This window comes from Palaemon carinicauda, chromosome 6 (assembly GCF_036898095.1).
Source record: "Palaemon carinicauda isolate YSFRI2023 chromosome 6, ASM3689809v2, whole genome shotgun sequence".
Lineage (NCBI taxonomy): Eukaryota > Metazoa > Arthropoda > Malacostraca > Decapoda > Palaemonidae > Palaemon > Palaemon carinicauda.
The window spans coordinates 158,321,755-158,345,645 of NC_090730.1; the positions used below are offsets into that span (position 1 = coordinate 158,321,755).

Here is a 23,891-nt window from a genome sequence, read left to right on the forward strand (position 1 = left end):
AGCATTCGTTTTCCGGGACAAAATGTGTAGCAGTTAATTGCAAATCTAAAATAACTTTTTCAGGTTACGAGAATTATTATCTATAGTAATTTAAACTCGTTCAAGGTAGCTACGAATACCTCTCGTATCAGCACAACACAACCCCTCTATAGTACAGTAAAATAGCACCAATCCGGTTTGCCAACTTACTTGGACTATTTGGTACTGTAAAAAAGAAAATTTTTATAGGATATTAGATAGTAATCGGTTTTATAACGTTTTAAGATTTTCACTAAGATATTTTATTGTTTAAAGTATATAAAGTATACTGCATGTATATAAAATTCATAATAAAATTCTCTCTCTCTCTCTCTCTCTCTCTCTCTCTCTCTCTCTCTCTCTCTCTCTCTCTCTCTCTCTCTCTCTCTCTCTCAAGAGAGCACCAGTGAGAGATTTCAAAAAGTATTTCTTGATTAAAACTTCCCAAAAGAAATCCTTAGAATATTAAATTCTTAGTTTCTATAACTTACTATAATCGTGATTGTCTATCTCGCTATTGAGAGTGTAACTAAAACACAATATTAATTTTGAACAAACAAATTCTTCATTATCTAAATTCAATGTTGTCCCTGTTTTATCGGACCAGGAAAGTAACCTTTAAAGTAAAAGTAAAGTAACGTACACTTATTTAAGTTTCGAGATACAATTACTTTGATGATATACATACTGTATATAGGGAGTCGGATCTTTTGTGGTTAACGTGGGTGGGAATGTCTACATACAATTCGTTATTTTATTGAAAGTTTAAATATTTTTTCCAATACTTATACGACCCTTTTTCATGGTGAGTCTTGGTTCTAGTTTTTATATAACCAAATTATAGGATACTGAACACCATGACTTAGTATACTGGTTTGTCTCACAAAAAAGCATGGCTTAAAAATCTGACAACTCCTATAACACAACTGCTTTGAGACATACAAGGAGGGAGCCCATGTCAACAGGCATGCCAAGGACCGTGAAACACCTTTTGCAGTCTATATGGGCCTCTATGTGCTTGCCAAGACGAGGAAGAAACAAACCATTGAAAATCTCAATGAGAATGGGCTCAGTGTATCATATGACAGGGTTCTAAAAGGTAACAGCACAGCTAAGAGAGCCAATTGCTTCTCAGTATGTTGATAATTGAGCAATCTGTCCCCCTATTATTATTATTATTATTATTATTATTAGCCAAGCTACAACCCTAGTTGGAAAAGCAAGATGCTATAAGCCCAAGGGCTCCAATAGGGAAAAATAGCCCAGTGAGAAAAGGAAATAAGGAAATAAATAAATGAAGAGAATATATTAACAATAAATCATTCTAAAATCAGTAACAACGTCAAAACAGATATGGCCTATATAAACTATTAACAACGTCAAAAACATATGTCTCATACATAAACTATAATATGACTCTTGTCAGCCTGGTCAACATAAAAACTTTTGCTCCAACTTTGAACTTTTGAAGTTCTACTGATTCAACTACCCGATTAGGAAGATCATTCTACAACTTGGTAACAGTTGGAATAAAACTTCTAGAATACTGTGTAGTATTGAGCCTCATGATGGAGAAGGCCTGGCTATTAGAATTAACTGCCTGCATAGTATTACGAACAGGACAGAATTTTCCAGGAGATCTGAATGTAAAGGATGGTCAGAGTTATGAAAAATCTTATGCAACATGCATAATGAACTAATTGAACGACGGTGCCAAAGATTAATATCTAGATCAGGAATAAGAAATTTAATAGACCGTAAGTTTCTGTCCAACAAATTAAGATGAGAATCAGCAGCTGAACGACAGACAGGAGAACAATACTCAAAACAAGGCAGAATGAAAGAATTAAAACACTTCTTCAGAATAGATTGATCACCGAAAATCTTGTAAGACTTTCTCAATAAACCAATTTTTTGTGCAATTGAAGAAGACACAGACCTAATGTGTTTCTCAAAAGTAAATTTGCTATCGAGAGTCACACCTAAAATTTTAAGTCATACAAATTTAAAGAAACATTATCAATACTGAGATCCGGATGTTGAGGAGCCACCGTCCTTGACCTACTTACAGTCATACTTTGAGTTTTGTTAGGATTCAACTTCATACCCCATAATTTGCACCATGCACTAATTTTAGCTAAATCTCTATTAAGGGATTCACCAACCCCAGATCTACATTCAGGGGATGGAATTGTTGCAAAGAGAGTAGCATCATCTGCATATGCTACAAGCTTGTTTTCTAGGCCAAACCACATGTCATGTGTATATAGTATGAAAAGTAATGGGCCAAGAACACTACCCTGTGGAACACCGGATATCACATTCCTATACTCACTATGGTGCCCATCAACAACAAATTTTTGAGATCTATTACTTAAAAAATCAATAATAATGCTAAGAAATGACCCAACCACTGCCAACTGTTTGAGTTTGAAAACAAGGGCCTCATAATTAACACGGTCAAAGGCAGCACTAAAATCAAGGGCAATCATACGAACTTCCTGACCACAATCAAAGGATTTCTGTACAGCATTGTGTTGAGAAAGCAGCTGTTCACAACAGTTACTGCAGCAGTGGACAACATATATCATAATCCTACTGCAACTGCAACTCAAACAGTGTCCATTTTCCAACACCCAAGCAATGAAAATGCTGGCGATGAATACGAACTTCTCAAACTGCTGGCAGAAATTAACATTAAGAAAGTTAGTGTTTCCAGAATCATATATCAATATTTGACCAGCATACAGATTGCAAAACCCAATCCTCCTCCAGTAGCAAGCCAGTACTTACCAGTACCATACTCAATCTTGTCACACTTAGAAGAAGAGTATTCTTGGTGGAAGTCCTCCTCATCAGTTGATGAAGTCAGCATCACAGGGTCAGCCCACCATGCAACGCAGAAGAGGAGCCAACCATTTGAAGTGAGCATTTCTTTACTAACTTTACTTTAAGGGCTTTTTTTCTGGTCCTGTACAGCGAGGGAACCCAACTCTCTACAGGACCTCCACTGTTGTTTTATCCTGTTCATTCGAGAGCATTCAGCATTTCACATTGGGTATCGCTTGCTTACTGTTAAATCGTCACTATCGAAGCACTCGCAGAATAAGAAGGTTTTCAATTTCCTCTTAAAAGCCTTAATATCTTCAATCTCTTGCTTGAGGGTACACTCAGGCACACTATTTTATCTTATTATTTTTTTTTCTTCCTCTTGTTTTTTTTTAAATGGTGTGTTGGGCAGGCTTAATAGAAGGGCCATGGATGGCTGGTGGTTTATCAAGAGGTTGTCTTCTCCTTTTCTGATTCTTTTTCTTCTCAAAACCATCCTTACTGTTCTCCCTTCAGTTGAAGTGGCTATCCTGGAGGGTATTTAGCCTTGCATGGTGTATCGGCTCCTCCATGTTGACCAGTTTTTCCAACTTTTTACTATAGTCTATGGGTTTCATCAATCACTTTATTTATAATTCTGTACATATTGTTTTTGTTATAATTTTTGTTAGTCTAGTTTTTAAGTATGATGTCTCTTTTTTTTATTTCTATTAATTCTTATGCTGTCTGGAGACAATGAGCAAAATCCGGGACCAGTATGTCCTAGATTTCGTCAATGTCGTCTTCTGTATTGCAATATTTGTGGTCTTTATGCAAATATTCAAGACCTTACAGTTGCGTCCAGACAGTAGGATATTCTTTTGTGCTCAAACTCTGGTTCCTAATATGAGGCACTCATCTGACCTCCTTATAACTGGTTTTAAGAAGCCAATAATGTTGAAACGTGATGCCATCCCTAGGGCCAGGGGAATGGCTGTGTATATTAGGACTGAGTACCCTGCTTCTCATATAATCCTGATATCAATGTGGATGTCATGAGATTCAGGTAATAAAAGTTTGTGGCAGGCACAACTTTTATTTGTGTTCGATCTACCGGAATCCAGACATGGATGATTCTATCTTTGATTGTCTTCTTACCATTATGGCTAAGATACAAGAAGATGATACAAAGGCTTCTTTTGTCTTTGTTGATGATTTTAATGCTCTCCATAGGGAGTGATTAAGTTCTATCTCTCCTACCAATCGCCATGACTTAAGAGCATTAGACTTTGCCTCTGAATCAGGCTGTGAGAAAATCATAAATGAAGCTACCCACAGGTCTGGTAATTGCTTGGACCTCGTATACACTGACTCCCCTGGCGTTATAACTAGTGAGGTTGATTCTCCAGTTGGGACATCTGATCATGCTTTGATTTCATTAGTAGTGAAGACTGAGCAGCCTGTCCCTGATATATCATACTCTTGTAAAATTTATATGAAATCCCAAGCAGACTAGAATGGGATTTTGCATGATCTTTTGTGCTTGAATTGGTCACAATTATATAGAAGTATAGATCCTGTTCGTCCCTTTGAATGAGAATATAGTCAACATAATTGATAGGCGTATCCCTTCTCGTGTGCTAAGGTACCAAGTGATGGACAAACTGTGGTCCAATGATGATTGTAGACTTGCTTATTTGGAGAAGCAGGAGGCCTATCATCTTTGGAAGGGTAACAGATCAGATTTGACCTGGAATAGCTATACTCAGCTTCGAGCTTTTGCTCAGAGAGTTTATGCCTCAACTGAAAAGGAGTACAATTTAACCATAAAAGAAACCCTTTTTGTTACAACTCAGGAACATAAATGGTGATCTACCCTTAAATCTGCACTCTTTTGTGTAGGTGCAACAGTTCCTACTTGACCTAAACCAGATGGCTCAGTCACTCACTGTCCAAAGGAAAAGACAACCCTTTTGGCTGATGTTTTTGACAGTAAACAGAGTAATGAAAAACTTGAACTTCCTCATTCATGTTTTCCTGAGGCTAAACTAACTAGTTTAGCTTTTCGATCTCGTGAAATTAAAACTCTGTAGGTGGACCTTAATGCTTATGGAGGAGTAGACCCAAATGGTATTTTTCCATTGTTTTTTATAAAGACAGCAGATTTCTTAGCTCCAAAGTTATCTGTTATTTTGCGCAAGTTAGCAAGAAGAGGAGCTCTTAGCACTTGGTGGAGGATTGCCAATGTTACTCCTCTATGTAAATGTGTTTGTGGTAGCTCAAGTCCAACTGATTACCGCCCAATTTCCATAACTCCCATATTATCTAAAGTTTTTGAGCGTGTTCTGGCAAAACGTCTTAATAGGTTTGCTGAAGGTAATCATCTATTCCCTAGTTTGCAATATGGTTTTCGTAAAGGCCTTGGAGCATGTGATGCCCTCCTTACAATCTCCAATGCTGTACAGAAATCCCTAGATTGTGGTCAGGAAGTTCGTATGATTGGCCTTGATTTTAGTGCAGCCTTTAACTGTGTTAATCATGAGGCCTTTATTATCAAACTCAAACAGTTGAGAGTGGGTGGGTCGTTTCTTAGCATTATTATTGATTTTTTAAGTAATAGATCTCAAAGAGTTGTTGTTGATGGGCACCATAGTGAGTATAGGAATGTCATGTCCGGTGTTCCATAGGGTAGTGTTCTTGGCCCATTACTTTTCATACTATATATACATGACATGTGGTTTGGCCTAGAAAATAAGCTTGTAGCATATGCAGATGATGCTACTCTTTTTGCATCAATTCCATCCCCTGAATGTAGATCTGGGGTTGGTGAATCCCTTAACAGAGATTTAGCTAAAATTAGTGCATGGTGCAAATTATGGGATATGAAGTTGAATCCTAACAAAACTCAAAGTATGATTGTAAGTAGGTCAAGGACGGTGGCTCCTCAACATCCGGATCTCAGTATTGATAATGTTTCTTTAAATTTGTATGACTCTTTTAAAATTTTAGGTGTGATTCTCGACAACAGATTTACTTTTGAGAAACACATTAGGTCTGTGTCTTCTTCAATTGCACAAAAAATTGGTTTATTGAGAAAGTCTTACAAGATTTTCGGTGATCAATCTATTCTGAAGAAGTGTTTTTATTCTTTCATTCTACTTTGTTTTGAGTATTGTTCTCCTGTCGGTCGTTCAGCTGCTGATTCTCATCTTAATTTGTTGGACAGAAACTTACGGTCTATTAAATTTCTTATTCCTGATCTAGATATTAATCTTTGGCACCGTCGTTCAATTAGTTCATTATGCATGTTGCATAAGATTTTTCATAACTCTGACCATCCTTTACATTCAGGTCTCCCTGTACAATTCTATCTTGTTCGTAATACTATGCAGGCAGTTAATTCTAATAGCCAGGCCTTCTCCATCATGAGGCTCAATACTACACAGTATTCTAGAAGTTTTATTCCAGCTGTTACCAAGTTGTAGAATGATCTTCCTAATCGGGTAGTTGAATCAGTAGAACTTCAAAGGTTCAAAGTTGGAGCAAATGTGTTTATGTTGACCAGGCTGACATGTGTCTCTTTATAGTTTATATATGACATATCTGTTTTTGACATTGTTAATAGTTTATATAGGACATATCTGTTTTGACATTGTTACTATTTTAGAATGATTTATTTTTAACTTGTTTTCATCATTTATTTATTTCCTTATTTCCTTTCCTCACTTGGCTATTTTTCCCTATTGGAGCCCTTGGGCTTATAGCATCTTGCTTTCCCAACTAGGGTTGTAGCTTGGCTAATAATAATAATAATAATAATGATAATAATAATAATAATAATAATAATAATAATAATACCCAATTAAGTTCTTGAGCTGCACGTGATATTTAGTTTTCGATTTTTAAATCGACAATACCCAACTGGATAGTGAAAAAATCTGTTAATTTTCGGTTTTTTTTTTTCGCTATTTAGCATTCGAGAATCATGTTTATGTCGGGTTATTAATAATGTTTATGCTTATCTGAGTAAATATTGATAACTGCGAATCGGCGATCATGTTGTGGATCCAAAAAAACATATATCAGCGAAATATGCTGATAAACATGCTCTAGATGAAGAATGAAAACTCCTTTATTTAAACGAAGAAATATCAAATCAACTTAATTTTACAAAGTCGAAGAAATATTCTATTAAATAGGAAAATGCTGTAGGATAGCAATGCTTTCCCAATATAGCTTTAGTCATATCCCCTTCCTTTCTCTACCATACTTAAATACGGCAGTTGAGCGGTTTTGTAGCCAAATGAATATAACAAAAACTTTTGAGAGATCTTCTCTTAAGATGAAACATCAAATGGGTCCCATTTGTAAATATCATTTACTTATCCACAGTTTATGACATACTTAGTATCCATGACCAGTATTTTCTGCTTGTCTTTTCAATTTCAAGCCATAAGCTTTGCAATTTCTTGAATCTACTATGTGGTCATTTGGTTTGTTTAACTTGAGCAGTTTATACACTTTGACAGTTGAGAATTACATTCTTTGGTGGAATGTTTTTATAAACATTTCCTGAAGAATTTATCATCAGTCTTAAACTTGCAATCGTTTTAAAAATGTCCATACCTCTGACAGTAGCAGGTGACTACAGGGTACCTATCACGTATGTTATAAGTACCTCATCGCAACATAACGTTGTCACCATTATCATGAATAGCCTTCAAAACTTCAGAACATTTCAACATGTAGTGGGTATCCCAACCTGCAACACTTTTATTTAATACCACACTTATCTTCTCTTCTATGCCTTGAATTTGGTCCTGGCAACGATTTCTTTTAATCAAGGTATTTATTACTTCATCTTCATCATTGTATATATTGCATATCTTTTTTTTTTTCGATTTTTCTCGTCTGTGTCGGCAACCAATTTCTGAATCTTGTTTGCTGCTTCCTCTCTGAAATTATTGTTTTCAAAGTTTACAACAACATTTCCATTTGAAGTTGACTTCGTATTAATTGGAATGTCTTTAAGTGCAAGTTCGACCTCATTTTTTTTTTTTGTCGGTAATTTTAGTTGTTGCGTTTGTTGATTTAATTACCAGTAGATTCTTTTCCTTAACTTAGTCAGCGTATGTTATTTGCTCTGGTTTAGGCTCCGTCAGTGTTACCCTAATTGATTCCATATTTATTGCTAGATCATCAATTTTTTCAATGAGGTCAGTGGTCTGGGTGGAATTTTCTGCTGTGCGCCAAGCACCGCAACTTGATTTTCTAATTTAGCAATTCTCGCATCTTGTTCAATCAAAGCATCGTCTCTAATTCTCATTGCCTCCTCCAATTTTGATATATGTAACTTGGCTGTTCTGGCTTCGTCTACGCAGTGTAGATATATCCATTTAACTAATCTTTTCAATGATTTCATAAACGAAAAATGTAAGCTAAAAACACGGCCCAGGGCGAGTGTTCAACAGAGCTCCATACAAACGGCTTCACTCGGCGAGAACCCATAAACTCTCAGTGAGCACCCAAAAACACTGCAAAACTTTTAGCAATGAGTCCTCTGTGGCAAGACCAAGTTCATTCTTTCGACGATGATGCATGTCATGGTGAAGCTCTGTGATACATTAGCTTTCTTGAACCCAGGCCAGACACCTGTCATTGCTGCTTCCTATCCATTGTATGCTCTGGCCAAAGAAATACAATGGCTCAAGAATGGAGAGGACAAATTCATGATACTTTTCCGTGGAATTCATATAAAAGGGGTTGCACTGAGATATAAAGGAACATTACTAGAGGACAGCAGTGGACCAATGCTATTTTGGAAGGAGAGGTGGCCTCATTTGGTACAGCAGAGTCTAACCTTTGTGTATCCAGTGTCACCAGGACAAGACAAGAGCAATAGAACACTGCTTGTACAACCTTATGAAAAAGGCATACCAAGATTACTGTTCTGAAGAGTCTGACATAACAGATAAAATCTTTGAGGATTTATGTAAAGAACGGAGGAAAGAGAGCCCGCAGTTTCACTTCTAGAATTTGGTGTTGGACATGGAGCTTACCATACTCCCCCTGATGCGTTCCTTCAAATAATGTACAGTAACTTCAACTTGTAAGGTTAAGTACTTTCAGAACTGGTGACTGACTACATTGCAAATAGCAATGTCAATTATGCACAGTGAACCAAATTCACCTCAGAGATACTATGTCACGTGATCAACAATATCCAGTTGAGGATAGGAAGTTTCCCAAAAGGAATTTAGTCATCCACAAGTCTCTGCCTTAGTGATTGATCATGCACACAAGCAAAATAATGTATTGAACAAAGTTAATGGAGGAGCTTATGGTCAGCAGTTCCCTGCACATCTCTATGCAACTGTGCATGGTAGCAATAGCAGCTGGAGTACCAGTGGTATGGTTTGAATTTTGTGTTGCAAATCTTGCAAAATGAAAAACAGATAGATCATGTAAATCGGATACGTATAAATACTTCTAAGTAAAATTGTTAACTTCAGGTGAAAGCCATCTTGAAAAATGGCCATCATCTAGGTCTAGGATTTTCAATTGGCTAAATAGCCAGATTTAAAGAAAGTGTCAAATTTTATACTTGTATCATCATTTGCACAATTCCTCTAAAAAAATGGCTACCATCTCCTGCATTATTTATTGGCATATCAAATAAAACCCTGATCAACCACTCAAACTATCAACATCCTCATTCAGCATATCATTTGAAAATTCATCAGCTCCTGCTGTCTTTTCACTCTTCTCCCTATTAGTTGAAATCCTAATATCTGCAATTCCTTTTCAAAGCTTTATCAACCTTATACTAAGTCCTTCTGCTCTAGCTTAATTCAATTTTGCCTGTACTCTATATCCAATATTCTGTGTCTTCAAAATACAAACTACATTGTCAGAGGAATCCTTTCACTCCAGATCATGTGTCTTGGTTATGATTTTTTTTTTTTTTTAGAATAATCTTCACACCTTTTCCTCTTTGTTTTATAACCCTTCTTCATTATCATTACTGGTAAGTTTAAGATTCCCTTATTGATACTCCTCTATAGCTGTACAAGAGTTTCTCCAAAAATATTTTTTTTTTACTAAATAACCTATTTTCTCATACCACCATTTACTGGTTTTACAACTGAATTTTCCACCAGTTTTTCTTGGGTGCTGAATGACCTCGCAGTCTCTAGCACCAGTCAATGTAATCCAATCTAATTCTTCTCTACCACTTACACTTTTTCCTGCTGAACTTCGGACATTGTCCCGAAATTTTACATCTCTCCCCCATTGCTTCTAACTATATGCTTTTAACCCTTGCCTTATAGTTCATATATTATCATTGTGTATTCTCTTCTAACTTCCCTCTTAATATAGTATTTAATTTATGTATTTATGCATGTATGTGCTTAGTATGCGAATGGTATGAAGTCCTTTGCAGACTGAAAATTATTGAGTAAGGAGGATAATTATGAAGGGTTTGTTTAATAATAATAATCTGCAAATCAGTTTCTGACCATCTGTATTTTTTCAGAGGATATTCGTAGCAGTGCCTGAGTGGCTCAAAATAGAAATTACTCTGCTTCAATTGTTGAAAGTGGCCATTGTCTGTATCAAAGGGCAGATTATAAAATGTCTTCAAGCACCATCAAAGAGACTCCTAGTACCCATCGCAAGTCATTAGAAAGAAGCAAGGCCGACGGAAAGCGTTTCAAGTGCCTTACTTGTGGAGAGTCCTTCGTAAGGAATTTCACACTGAAAATACATTCTTACAAACATTCTGGTATCAAACCATACAGATGCATGTATTGCGGAAGGTCATTTACCCAGTGCGGGGCCAGAAATAAACATGTTTGGAATGTCCACAAGGAAAAGAATCTAAGGGATGGCGTCTGGGTTGTTTGCCAACTTTGTGGCAAAGTTATAAAAAACATTGGGTACTTGGAAATCCACATGGCCACTCATTCTGAAGACACACCTTGTCCTTACAATCTTTTTAATGAGCCTCAAAATTAATACAGACAGCACCCGGCCCCTTCTATAATAAATTGCTGGATTAATTAAGCGCTAATTTAAGAGCCCCCAAGGGCTATCTGGGTGTGTCTGTGAGTGTGGTGTAGACTTAACCCAGTCGTCGTCAAACGTACAGAGAACCGGTGACACTTTCTTGCTTAATTCTGCAGAAACTGATGTCTTCAGTAAAGTTTTAGACTTTATGACAACATGTATTAACTAATACCAGTCTATATCTATTTCTAAATTTCGAATTGTTATGATTTGACGATTACCAAACACTCTCTTTATATTTAATAAGGTATGTTTGTCCTTCATCAGAAGGTAATTTTTATTTAATTGACTTTACCGGTGAAAAATGTAACTAAACTTTTTTTTTCAAAAAATGTCATACATTGTATTAATATTCTTTCAATAATGTCAGACAGGTCATTTATGTTCAGTGGAAATATGTCTGTGGCTTTGTATTACGAGTTTGTCCCAATAAGAATATATAATCATAATACTTTTTTACTATATCACCTTTATTTGGTGTATTCTAGGTATCGACATACATAAAAAAAAATGTTTCACAAAAGCTATTTAAAAGAAATCTAAACTTTTTCTATGCAAAATACAATAATAATTTCATGAATTTCCATGCAAAATGTCTTCAGATACTCGTATTTGTGTAATTTCATAGTTCTTCTTGTGTGTGTATATTTACAGTATATAGTTTTCACCCAAGTGGTTAACTTTGGCACTGTAATTGTTCATTGGCTACTTTCCTCCTGGCAAGGGTAGAAGAGACTCTCTAGCTATGGTCAGCAGCTCTTCTAGGAGAAGGAAACTCCAAAATCAAACCATTGATCTCTAGTCTTGGGTAGGGCCATAACCTCTGTACCATGGCCTTCCACTGTCTTGGGTTAGAGTTCTCTTGCTTGAGGGTACACTCGGGCAAGCTGTTCTGTCTTGTTTCTCTAACTCTTGTTTTGTTAAAGTTTTTATAGTTTATATAGGAGATATTTATTTTAATGTTGTTACTCTTCTTAAAAATTTTATTTTTCTTTGTTTCCTTTCCTCACTGGGCTACTTTCCTTGTTGGAGCCCCTGGGCTTATAGCATTCTGCTTTTCCAACTAGGGTTGTAGCTTAGCAATTAATAATAATAATAATAATGCCTAGAAGTTTTTAAGATCTCTTAATGGGAAAATATAGAAATTAACATTATTAGGGAATACCTTAATAGCTTAAGATTTGTATATGGCATAGTTTGTGTCTAGTGAATCATGGGAAGAATTGCAAAGGATGATAGAGAAGGCATAAATGTAAAACTAAAAAAAGGATATGAGCAGAGCTAAGATAATGCTCAGTGAAAATGCAGAGACAACAAATACGAGTTATGGACAAGTCTTAAGAGACTGTTAATGAATATAAGTATTTAGGTCAGACAGTAAGTGTTTCCCCAGATCATGAGTTCGAAATTAAAAGAAAGATAAGTATGGGATGGCGAACCTTTGGTAAACAATAAGATTGTAGAAATTAAACTGCCCCTTTCTCTAAAAAGAAAGTATTTAATCACATGGTCCTACCAGTTTCAACTTTTGCATCAGAAACTTGGAGCTTCAATTTTCATTCTGCTCGCCAGTGTTGCGATTCGGTGTGGCAGCTCAGGATGTTTCGCACACGTGACGACGCTCATCTCGGTCTGTGGGATTTGGCACGAAACACCCCCAGGATGAATGGAGATGTGTGGCAATATGCTCAAAATTTTTCTTAAATCCATATCTCACTGCATCGCCATAGTCGTATCGCCCAAGTGTGATCCAAGCCTTACTAAAACCTTAGAACATAAGCTTGTTACAGCTCAGATAGGGAAAGAACAATAACGGGAATGACACTAAATGATAGAAAGAGAGCAACATAGATACGAGAGCAAACTAAGATAGAGGATGTTTTAAGATTACTTTGGATTTGTCATTCCTAAAGCCACTCGCTCTCAGGCTCTATTTCGGATCCGTCCTAGCGACCCTGGTGAAATGCTGAACAGGAAATCACTAAAGATAATTTCGCTGAAAGTAGGGAAGGGAGTGTTGTTGTTGCTATACTTTAGCAATGAGGATCTTCATCTTCGAAGCACAAGAACAAAAAGCATACACTCGTTAATATCACTTACCTATGATACACTTAGTTTAATATTCCCTCATAATACAACTCCACTTACTGGGACCTATCCCGAACCCATAATTAATCTTTTTTTTTCTTACTTTAACACGCAATTACCTAAATGAAAGGAGCAAGGATAAGAGTGGTTATAACCTAATCTAATTTCTTTATTATACAAAATTACAACAAAGTAACGTACATCTTAACATGAAAAAGTACCTAAATTCAAAACTCATTAAACACAAATAGAATAAATGATCAATGAGAATGACCTGAGACTCTAATGCTCTCTAAATAAAAGTATCATCATCATCATCACCTCCTATGGCTATTGACGCAAAAGGCCTCGGTTAGATTTCCCTATTCGTCTCTATCTTGAACTTTTAATGCAATACCTCTCCATTTATCATCTCCCATGTCAGGTTCCATAGACCTCAGCCCTGTAGCCCACGGGCTTCCAACTCTTCTAGTGCCTTTTGAAGCACAGTTGAATGTTTGGTGAACTAATCTCTCTTGGGGAGTCGAAGAGCATGCCCAAACCCTCTCCATCTACCCCTCACCATGATCTTAACCACATATGGCACTTGAGTAATCTCTCTTGTTTCATTTATAATCCTGCCCTGCCATTTATCTCCCAATAGTATTCTGAGGGCTTTGTTCTCAAATCTACAAAATCTATTGGATATTGTTTCATTGTCATACCACGACTCATGTCATGTCCATACAGTAACACTGATTTCACTAAACTGATATATAGCCTTACTTTTATATGTAATTTCGTGCGATTAGATTTTAAATTTTATTTAACCTAGCCATTGACTGATTTGCTTATTTCAATCTTTCATTAAATATATTAAAATTGTACCCAAATATGAAATACAATGTATCTCAGTGCGCAGGCCGAATATTATAAAGTCAGAAATTATACTGTATAACGTAAAGTAAAGTATTATACTGTAAGTCTAAAAGGGGGAATTTTGTGTGGGGCCACACACTTAGTAGCACTCACTTCGGTAACTGACGAGCCCTCGTCTGGATAACGACAATGTCGTTGATGTAGCTAGCATTTTGCAACAGGCCGGTCCACCCCTATATACAACCTTGGCTGATCGGGGTCATTGGTTTAGTTTCTAAGTATCCTACCCGCCTCGGGTCACAAGTCCAACGACTCCTGGTAACGGAGTCCTCCATCGTCCGCTGAGCAATCGTTTGATTTAAGGAGATATCCATGGATAGCCTGGACTTCAATGACGTCACAGCAGGTGGGACTTGAACACCTGTGCCACTAGAGCAGCTCTCAAGCAAATGGAAAAATTCCTAGGTCAAAGGTCTTCGTATGGGTTCCTTTTCCGGACAGGTGAGCATTGTTTTACGTAAGCTTTGCATGCTGTGCCAAATCTGGATTTCCAGGCAGGGCCATATACTCTTGTAGAGAGTGAATTTTAGGAAGTGTTTTCTATTTACAATACAAAGAGCAATTTTACAACTCTAGGGGAACATACAAAAGAACAATCCTAACGTAAATGATATAGACGACACTGCTGAAACTCTAAACCAAATTCTTTACCAGTGTTAGGGAATGGATGACAATCAAACAACTAAAATTAATTTAAAATTAAACAGTGTATAGTTGTTGGAAAGAAAAACAACCAAAGAAATTTTGGTGATATTAAATAAAACATGAATAAACACACTGTCCCGATATCTGGTAAAGTTTGTGATCTAGGAGTACCTCATGACTGCAACTTGTCTTTTAAAGCCCAAATAAATAACGTGGTAAAACCTGGTGGATATCATCTTAGAAATATTGTGTTTATAGAGAAGTATCTAGATGAACATTTTGTAAAGGAACTTGTGATAAACTGTCTTATTACTGTAACTGCCCCCTGTGGCCGCGGGGGCATAAAACAATTAGAATAGCGCCAACGTTATCCCTGCGTGTCGTAAGAGGCGACTAAAAGGGACGGGACGAGGGGGCTGGGAACCCCCTCTCCTGAATTGAAATTCCTGTGAGACATCATCAAAGAGATGGAGCTGGGGGGAGAGTGACTGCTCCCCGCACTCTAGTTTTGGGGTGTTTGAATGTGCGTGGATGTAGTACGATAGAGAGTAAAAGATGTGAGATTGGAAGTATGTTTAGAAGTAGAAGGATGGATGTATTGGCCTTGTCTGAGACAAAGATGAAAGGAAAGAGTGAAGTGATGTTTGGTGAAATGTCTGGTAGAGTGTCTGGGATTGAAAGGGGAAGAGCGAGAGAGGGTGTGGCTTTATTGCTGAGTGAATGGATGACAGGTAAAGTAGTGGAATGGAAGGAGATATCATCTAGGTTAATGTGGGTAAGGGTTAGGTTGGGTAGGGAATGTTGGGCGTTTGTCAGTGCGTATGGGCCAGGTAGTGAGAAAAGTGAAGGAGAGCGGAATGAGTTCTGGAATGAATTAACTAGGTGTGTAGAAGGACTGGGTAGAAGGAATTATGTAGTTGTTATGGGTGACTTAAATGCTAGAGTGGGCGCTGGAGAGGTAGAAGGTGTCATTGGAAAGTATGGCGTACCAGGTGAAAATGAGAGTGGTGAGAGACTGGTAGATATGTGTGTTGAACAAGAGATGGTAATAAGTGCTAGCTTTTTTAAAAAGAAAGATAAGAATAAGTATACATGGGTAAGAGTGGCAAATGGAAGAGTATTAGAAAGGGCATTAATGGATTATGTGTTGATAACGAAAAGGATGTTTGGAAGATTGAAAGACGTGCACGTGTTTAGGGGTATGGCTAACGGTATGTCTGATCATTTTTTGGTGGAAGGAAAATTAGTTGTAGCAAAAGAGTGGGGGAATAGAGTAGGTGGATGTAAAAGGGAGCTAGTGAGGGTTGAAGAGCTAATAAAACCGGGGGTAAAAAGTGAATATCAGGAAAGGTTGAAAATGGCATATGACGAGGTGAGAGTAAGAGAAACTGGTAATTTAGAGGAGGAGTGGAAGTTAGCAAAAGAAAATTTTGTTGGGATTGCAAGTGATGTATGTGGCAGGAAGGTCGTAGGAGGCAGCATGAGGAAGGGCAGTGAATGGTGGAATGAAGGAGTGAAGGTAAAAGTGGAAGAGAAAAAGAGGGCTTTTGAAGAATGGCTGCAGAGTAATAGTATAGAGAAGTATGTAAAATATAGAGAGAAAAAGGTGGAAGTAAAGCGCAAGGTACGTGAGGCAAAGAGGGCAGCTGACCTGAGGTGGGGTCAGGGACTGGGTCAGTCATATGAAGAGAATAAGAAGAAGTTTTGGAAAGAAGTGAAGAGAGTAAGGAAGGCCGGCGCAAGAATTGAAGAGACAGTGAAAGATGGAAATGGAAGGTTGTTAAAAGGAGAGGAGGCAAGGAAAAGGTGGGCGGAATATTTTGAAAGTTTGCTGAATGTTGAGGATGATAGGGAGGCAGATATAATTGCTGTTCTAGGTGTTGAGGTGCCAGTGATGGGAGATGAGAATGAGAGAGAGATTACAATAGAGGAAGTGAGGAGAGCACTAGATGAAACGAGAGTAGGAAAAGCATCTGGTATGGATGGTGTGAAAGCTGAGATGTTGAAGGAAGGGGGTGTGACTGTACTTGAATGGTTGGTGAGATTGTTTAATGTGTGTTTTGTGTTGTCAATGGTACCAGTAGATTGGGTCTGTGCATGTATTGTACCACTATATAAGGGTAAGGGAGATGTGCATGAGTGTTGTAATTCAAGAGGTATTAGTTTGTTGAGTGTAGTTGGAAAAGTGTATGGTAGAGTACTGATTAATAGGATTAAGGATAAAACAGAAAATGCAATCTTGGAAGTACAGGGTGGTTTTAGAAGAGGTAGGGGTTGTATGAATCAGATTTTTACAGTTAGGCAGATATGCGAGAAATATTTAGCAAAAGGTAAGGAGGTGTATGTTGCGTTTATGGATCTGGAGAAAGCATATGATAGAGTTGATAGGGAAGCAATGTGGAATGTGATGAGGTTATATGGAGTTGGTGGAAGGTTGTTGCAAGCAGTGAAAAGTTTCTACAAAGGTAGTAAAGCATGTGTTAGAATAGGAAATGAAGTGAGCGATTGGTTTCCGGTGAGAGTGGGGCTGAGACAGGGATGTGTGATGTCGCCGTGGTTGTTTAACTTGTATGTTGATGGAGTGGTGAGAGAGGTGAATGCTCGAGTGCTTGGACGAGGATTAAAACTGGTAGGCGAGAATGATCATGAATGGGAGGTAAATCAGTTGTTGTTTGCGGATGATACGGTACTGGTAGCAGACACAGAAGAGAAGCTTGACCGACTAGTGACAGAATTTGGAAGGGTGTGTGAGAGAAGGAAGTTGAGAGTTAATGTGGGTAAGAGTAAGGTTATGAGATGTACGAGAAGTGAAGGTGGTGCAAGGTTGAATGTCATGTTGAATGGAGAGTTACTTGAGGAGGTGGATCAGTTTAAGTACTTGGGGTCTGTTGTTGCAGCAAATGGTGGAGTGGAAGCAGATGTACGTCAGAGAGTCAATGAAGGTTGCAAAGTGTTGGGGGCAGTTAAGGGAGTAGTAAAAAATAGAGGGTTGGGCATGAATGTAAAGAGAGTTCTATATGAGAAAGTGATTGTACCAACTGTGATGTATGGATCGGAGTTGTGGGGAATGAAAGTGATGGAGAGACAGAAATTGAATGTGTTTGAGATGAAGTGTCTAAGGAGTATGGCTGGTGTATCTCGAGTTGATAGGGTTAGGAACGAAGTGGTGAGGGAGAGAACGGGTGTAAGAAATGAGTTAGCGGCTAGAGTGGATATGAATGTGTTGAGGTGGTTTGGCCATGTTGAGAGAATGGAAAATGGCTGTCTGCTAAAGAAGGTGATGAATGCAAGAGTTGATGGGAGAAGTACAAGAGGAAGGCCAAGGTTTGGGTGGATGGATGGTGTGAAGAAAGCTCTGGGTGATAGGAGGATAGATGTGAGAGAGGCAAGAGAGCGTGCTAGAAATAGGAATGAATGGCGAGCGATTGTGACGCAGTTCCGGTAGGCCCTGCTGCTTCCTCCGGTGCCTTAGATAACCGCGGAGGTAGCAGCAGTAGGGGACTCAGCAGTATGAAGCTTCATCTGTGGTGGAAATGTGGGAGGTTGGGCTGTGGCACCCTAGCAGTACCAGCTGAACTCGGCTGGGTCCCTGGTTAGGCTGGAGGAACGTAGAGAGTAGAGGTCCACTTTTTTGTTTTTGTTTCTTGTTGATGTCGGCTACCCCCCAAAATTGGGGGAAGTGCCTTTGGTATATGTATGTATGTATTACTGTAACTCCACAAGTGCAACTTAAGAAATTGCAGAACATATTGATAAAAGTTATCAGAGCCAAGCGTCCAAAATATTCAAGAGTTGGTACATATTGTGCAGCCAACAAATCGTGTTGACACGAGAATAGTTAGGCTACAGATAGTTTCAAATTATTGGAACCAAGATATATGTCTACTTTAGGTTCAAATATGTGGCCTGAAGATTATATAATAAGCTCCCAGTAGACATCGGAAAAAAAAATGAAGATATTAAGGCTTTCAAGAGGAAACTGAAGACGTTAATGTTTTCTAAGTGCTTCGATAATGGGAATTTAATTTGACAATATACAAGCAATACACGGTGAGAAATGTACATGATAAAATTAATCACTAAAGATCCTGTAGAGAGTAAGATTCCTTTGCAGTATAGGACCAAAGAGCAGCCCTTAAAGTAACGTCATGAAGACGAGGCGTTTTGTAGCAATTATAAATTTGCCATAGTAAACCCGTGCTTCGGTGGGTGAAAATGAAAATTGAGAAAATGTAAATAGAAAAATATTAGGGGTAACTATAATATATTACTTTACTTTAAGGGCTGCTGTTCTGGTTCTATACAGCAGAGGAACCCTACTTTTTTACAGGAGCTTCGCAGTCATTTTATCATGTACATTCTAAGTCATTCAGCATTTCACACAGCATATTGCTCGTGTATTGTCGAATTTACATTATCGAAGCACTTAGTGCACAAGAAAGTCTTAAGTTTCCTCTTGGAAGCTTTAATATCTTGTCTTTCAGAGGTTTAGTGGGAGCTTATTGTATAGTCTCGGGGTCACACATTTAAAGGCTCTCCTTTCCCGGCTCTATCAAGCAGGGGAACTCTACTCATTACAGGACCTACACATTCAGTTTTTCGTATACACTCTTATGTATTTTTCATATCTCACAATTTATTTCTGGGCTCCTTTTCGACTAAATTAGCGTTTCCTCTTTTAATTTTATTCCGGTCTTATATCTCTTACATATAAATCAGTCACTTGATCCTCGTATCCTTGTCCTTGTCTAATCCAATGTTTGTCTTTCCCATATTTTCTCCAACGTATTATATCAACAAATATCCATTTTCAATCGTTCGTATATAGGTTGTGTGTGTGTGTGTATGTGTGTGTTTGTGTGTAATCTGCGTGTGTATGAAATGTGAGGGCATATGAATGTGTGAATTCTTTATAGGGAATTTCATGCATTTGTATGTTTGCATAAAAATTCGAAAAAGTCATAAAAGTAGTCCATAATATTTCCACCCTCTTCTAGTAAAACCAGGCGAGTTAAATATTCATTTGATATAATATATTTTGTGCTATCTTTTTATTATGGTATTCAAAAGAAAGTCACAGCTAAATAATTATTCAATAAGAAAAAAAATATTTCCAAATTCCAATATTCTTGCCAAATGTATTGTTCCGCACTGTGGTTTGTCATTCCATAATGGTTGTTGTAGAAGGAGGACTTGAATGGGAATACCTCTTCCTGTTTCCAAGATTTTCGTGAATTAAACGTCTCATATTTTCCCAAAGGTTAGTACCGTTAATCTAGATACCGGATCAGGTGTATTATATCATCATCGCGGTTATTTTCAAGCAAAAAAATGGGCAGATAGTGGTTTGTAATGTTGTTAGGCCTATTCTATTTTGAATTAGTAGCAATAGACTAAAGCATTTTACCAATGGCCTAACTTCATAGTTCCAAGTCCTATATAATGCGCAGGTCTTAAGTCTAATGTATAATGAATAATAGTTTCCATTGGCTATAAATCTTGGAATCAATTCAGAATAAGGTTTTAATGCTGTAACAACCCCTTTTGAAGGGTTGGATTTTAATGTTGTAATGGCCACTATTGAAAGGTGATTTTTTTATGTAACATTTATGGAGGACGGATTTCTGAATTTTTAAAGACTTTAGCCTCTGGTTCAGAAGACACTTCAACGTGTTTTTCCCTTCGATCCATGTGAAAGTTTTATTTCGAATTACAAAACGAAATCGTGTTTCCCGGAATACTGGAGTATTTTGACAATCTCAATTAATTGTTAGGTACCTATAATCGAAAAAAAAAAATTGAAAGGCACCTTCTACATTGCTTTTTAAAGTTATAGTCTTAGACTATCTTTATTGAATTGAATAGAACGGTTAGTATGATACTTTAATTTATAGCGAAACTGCTTCTAAGATTTATAGTTTAGCTTTTTTCTCTGTATGAGTAATGGGGGCTGGGGAATAATAACTTGCATATCGATCAATTAAATCGTGAAGTCTAATTCTAAGTCTTAATTTCCCTGTTTACTCTTGGGAGAATGATTACGAGTTACTGCAAATGCTATGTTTGCACTTGCTTTTTCCAGCCGTTCCGTTTTTTTGTTTGTTTTTTATGACTTAATCATTACCTAGTATTTTTAACTAATTAAGAGCTTCCAAATATTTATGCACAAGTTCCCGAATATTGTTCTGCAATAGCCATTATTTCACAACCTCATCTTCAGTTCCAGCATGACTAGCCTAGCCTACCATCACATGATGACATTTCCAGGAGGGAAGTATAATCTATTTTAAAATTTAGTGTAATTTCATGTAATTCTGTAATTGGTTGTTGTAAAGACACTTCGTTCATTTTATAACTATTTTTGCTAATGTGAAAGTAAAGAATATCCGCGAAATAGTGACCCCCGGGATGATGTGCGCAGCACATCCATGTATTGTCTGCCAGAACAGAGGAGCAGTGAGATTGTTTATTTTTGCGTACGTAGCTAGCCACTGAAGAGCGAAAACCATTTGCGTTATGTTACATGAATTATAGGTACTTTGGACACTTTATTTCCTGTTACTAACCTAGCCTATATATTTTTCTAACTGATTATCTTGTTTATATTATTAAATTTCGGACCATTGTCAATGCTTAAAATCACTCATTTTTGTGTTTCCTCACCTAAAACCCTGATTAGCCAATGGGATCACCCCTAATTGTTTTTATGAGGGCTAGTAAAACTCATGAACGGGTGTTTTGTCCCAATATTCATGGTCGTAAATGGATAAAACGCAAGATAGCAAGTAGGAAAAATATATGGTTCGTGTAAGTGTCATCAAAGAACCATTATTTTCAAAGTTATGACTGAAAAACTCCATCTTTAAAGGAAAACATACAAGAATACCAGCTAACCTAAAGTTCCCCACCTAACCTAACCTAGAAGCCATATCATTACCTACCAGGGCTTCACTCCCCCTGCAACTCTCACTAAAACTGCCATATCCTTACCACCCCTTATAGGCTACTGCTGTAGCTTTACCTAACCACTCCTTACACTGACGTATCCTTACCTAGCCCCCTTGCACTGCTGTATCCTTACCTACCTACCTTCCTTAGACTGCAGTATCCTTACATAAGATGCCCTGATTAAGGTTTACTAAGTGATATAGCAACATTAAGAAATGGGGTAGTTACAGTTGGGGAAGACTCCAAACAATAAAAACAACCACCAAGGGTATCAGGTCCTAAGACACTAAATACCATAGTCATTTCGTACCCTAATAACCAGTTATTTCAGATTCCTGGGTAGTGTAGCCCATAGATGGTTGGGTCACAAAATTTTTGCCCGGCAATATACCTACTCACTCAGCTAATGCACGTAGTGAAATATATACCGCTTGCCAGCACAGAGGAACGATGATATAATATCTAATCTCAAGCAAAGCAACCCACGCTGGAGCTAAGACCTGTCAGTGAATAATTAGATTTTGTTCATTTACCAACATATTCGTATATACAATTGTAGTAACATATATAATTTTGTGATTTTTCATCTCATTATTTTATACTTCCATGTCAACTTTTGTAACCTTGTAGCACAGTACGGAAAGTGTCTTGTTTGTCGATATTTAATGTTAATTTGCAAATGTACTTCATAAATATTATATAGAATCAGCTCTTAAGTTCTAATGGATTTGTTTACTAAGATAAGATATTTTGAATGGTATTTATAAGGTACCTGCTTGTAGCAGTCAACTACATTGCAATTTGGGTACGAAATGACTTGGGTACGGAGTGTGTGAAGTGACGGGGAGGGGGGGGGGGCGCGAAGTGACATGGATTCCCACATAACATCTTAGGCTATGTTAGGTGGGTGGGTTATTGTATGATACTTTAATAACTAGCAAAACTGGAATTAGCTATAAGAAATGGGCGAATGCTGGGTAGTTTGGCATTTTTCCGTATGTTTAATGGGGGGCAGAGGCATGATAAACTTGTGTATCGGTCGAGTAAAATGCGAAGCATTTCTCACTCTAATCTCCATTCTGCTTACATTTGGGAGACTGATGATGAGTTATTGGCATTGCCCATGTGTTGCTTGCGTTCACTTTTGCGAGTTTGATTTTTTTTTTTTTTTTTTTTTTTTTTATAATCATTACCAGGACTTTTTAATCAATTACGATCTTCCAAATATTTATGCTCAAGTTCCCGGATTTGTTCAACACTAGCCTTTTTTTTTTTTTTTCACCCTCCCTTCAGTTTCAACTTTATTACCATCACAAAAAGACCTCTCCAAGGGGGAAGTACAATCTATTTCGAAATTTAGTGTAATTTAATCTGTCGGCAATTGATAATAGACGAAAATGCTCTCCGCTCAGTGTATACTGTAGCTACTGTTGCTTATGTGAAAGTAAAAAAACATCCAGAAATAGTGACCCTCGGGTCTGGCGTGCACAGCACATCCATGTACCGCTTGCCAGAACATAGGAGTAGTAAGAGCAAAAACCATAAGAAGCACATGAAGTAAATCATAGAGAACTGTGATACTTTGATTTTCATCCACTTGTATGAACCATATATTTTTCCAGCTGGTTGTATTGTGTTTATTTTGCATTTATTACCATTATTTTTGCTGCAAACCTCGGTTTTTTTGCACTTCTCCACCCAAAAAAACACTTTCCCATTGGTGTCCCCCATAATTGTCTTTATGTAAGGGTGTCCAAAAACTCATAAACGGGTGGTTTACCAGAATAATTACTCTAGGAAATTCGTAAAACACAAAATAGCGAGTAGGAAAAATGTATGGTTTTTATATTTGACTAGAAATTGATGCATCCGACTTTCACGTTGTTTTCCCCACCTAAACCCCAAGTTTCCAATGACACACTTGAGCTATGTATTTTTTCAGCTGGTTTTGGTGTGATTTATGATTGTCTTGTCATTTGTACATGGTTTAATAACTTGTAATATCCCCACATGTAAAGCACCCTTTTCCACTGGGAATCCACGATAGTTGAGACAATTAAGGGGTAGGAAATGCTGGATACAAAAGAAAATCCATCGTATCAATATACGGTTCAGATATAGGCGGAAAAATAATATATCTTTTAACAAACTATATATATCTGATATAAACAGACAACGCAGCAAGAAATATTTGAACAACATTGCATCCAATATATTCAACTTAACGGGTTAAGCATAGAAACATGCAAAATTAACTGTTATGGATTTTTTTTTTAGTTGAATGCATTTATCTACGCTTTGTTTCCAAAGATTCATGTAACAAATGGACCTCCTTTTGTTTTTTTAACATAGAAGCTCCCTTCTTTGACTAACGTTGCTAAAAAAATTGGGGAACC

At 37.3% G+C, this 23,891-nt stretch overlaps 1 long non-coding RNA gene across 1 annotated transcript in view; it reads left to right on the forward strand.

Annotated features, from left to right (window-relative positions):
• LOC137642251 (uncharacterized) overlaps window positions 1-11,345 on the forward strand; it is an 11,932-nt gene extending 587 nt beyond the window's left edge. Inside the window, exon 2 of the long non-coding RNA XR_011044715.1 lies at window positions 10,364-11,345. This is a non-coding gene — a long non-coding RNA (uncharacterized lncRNA). The remainder of the gene's footprint in view (window positions 1-10,363) is intronic.
• The last annotated feature ends 12,546 nt before the right edge of the window (window positions 11,346-23,891 follow it).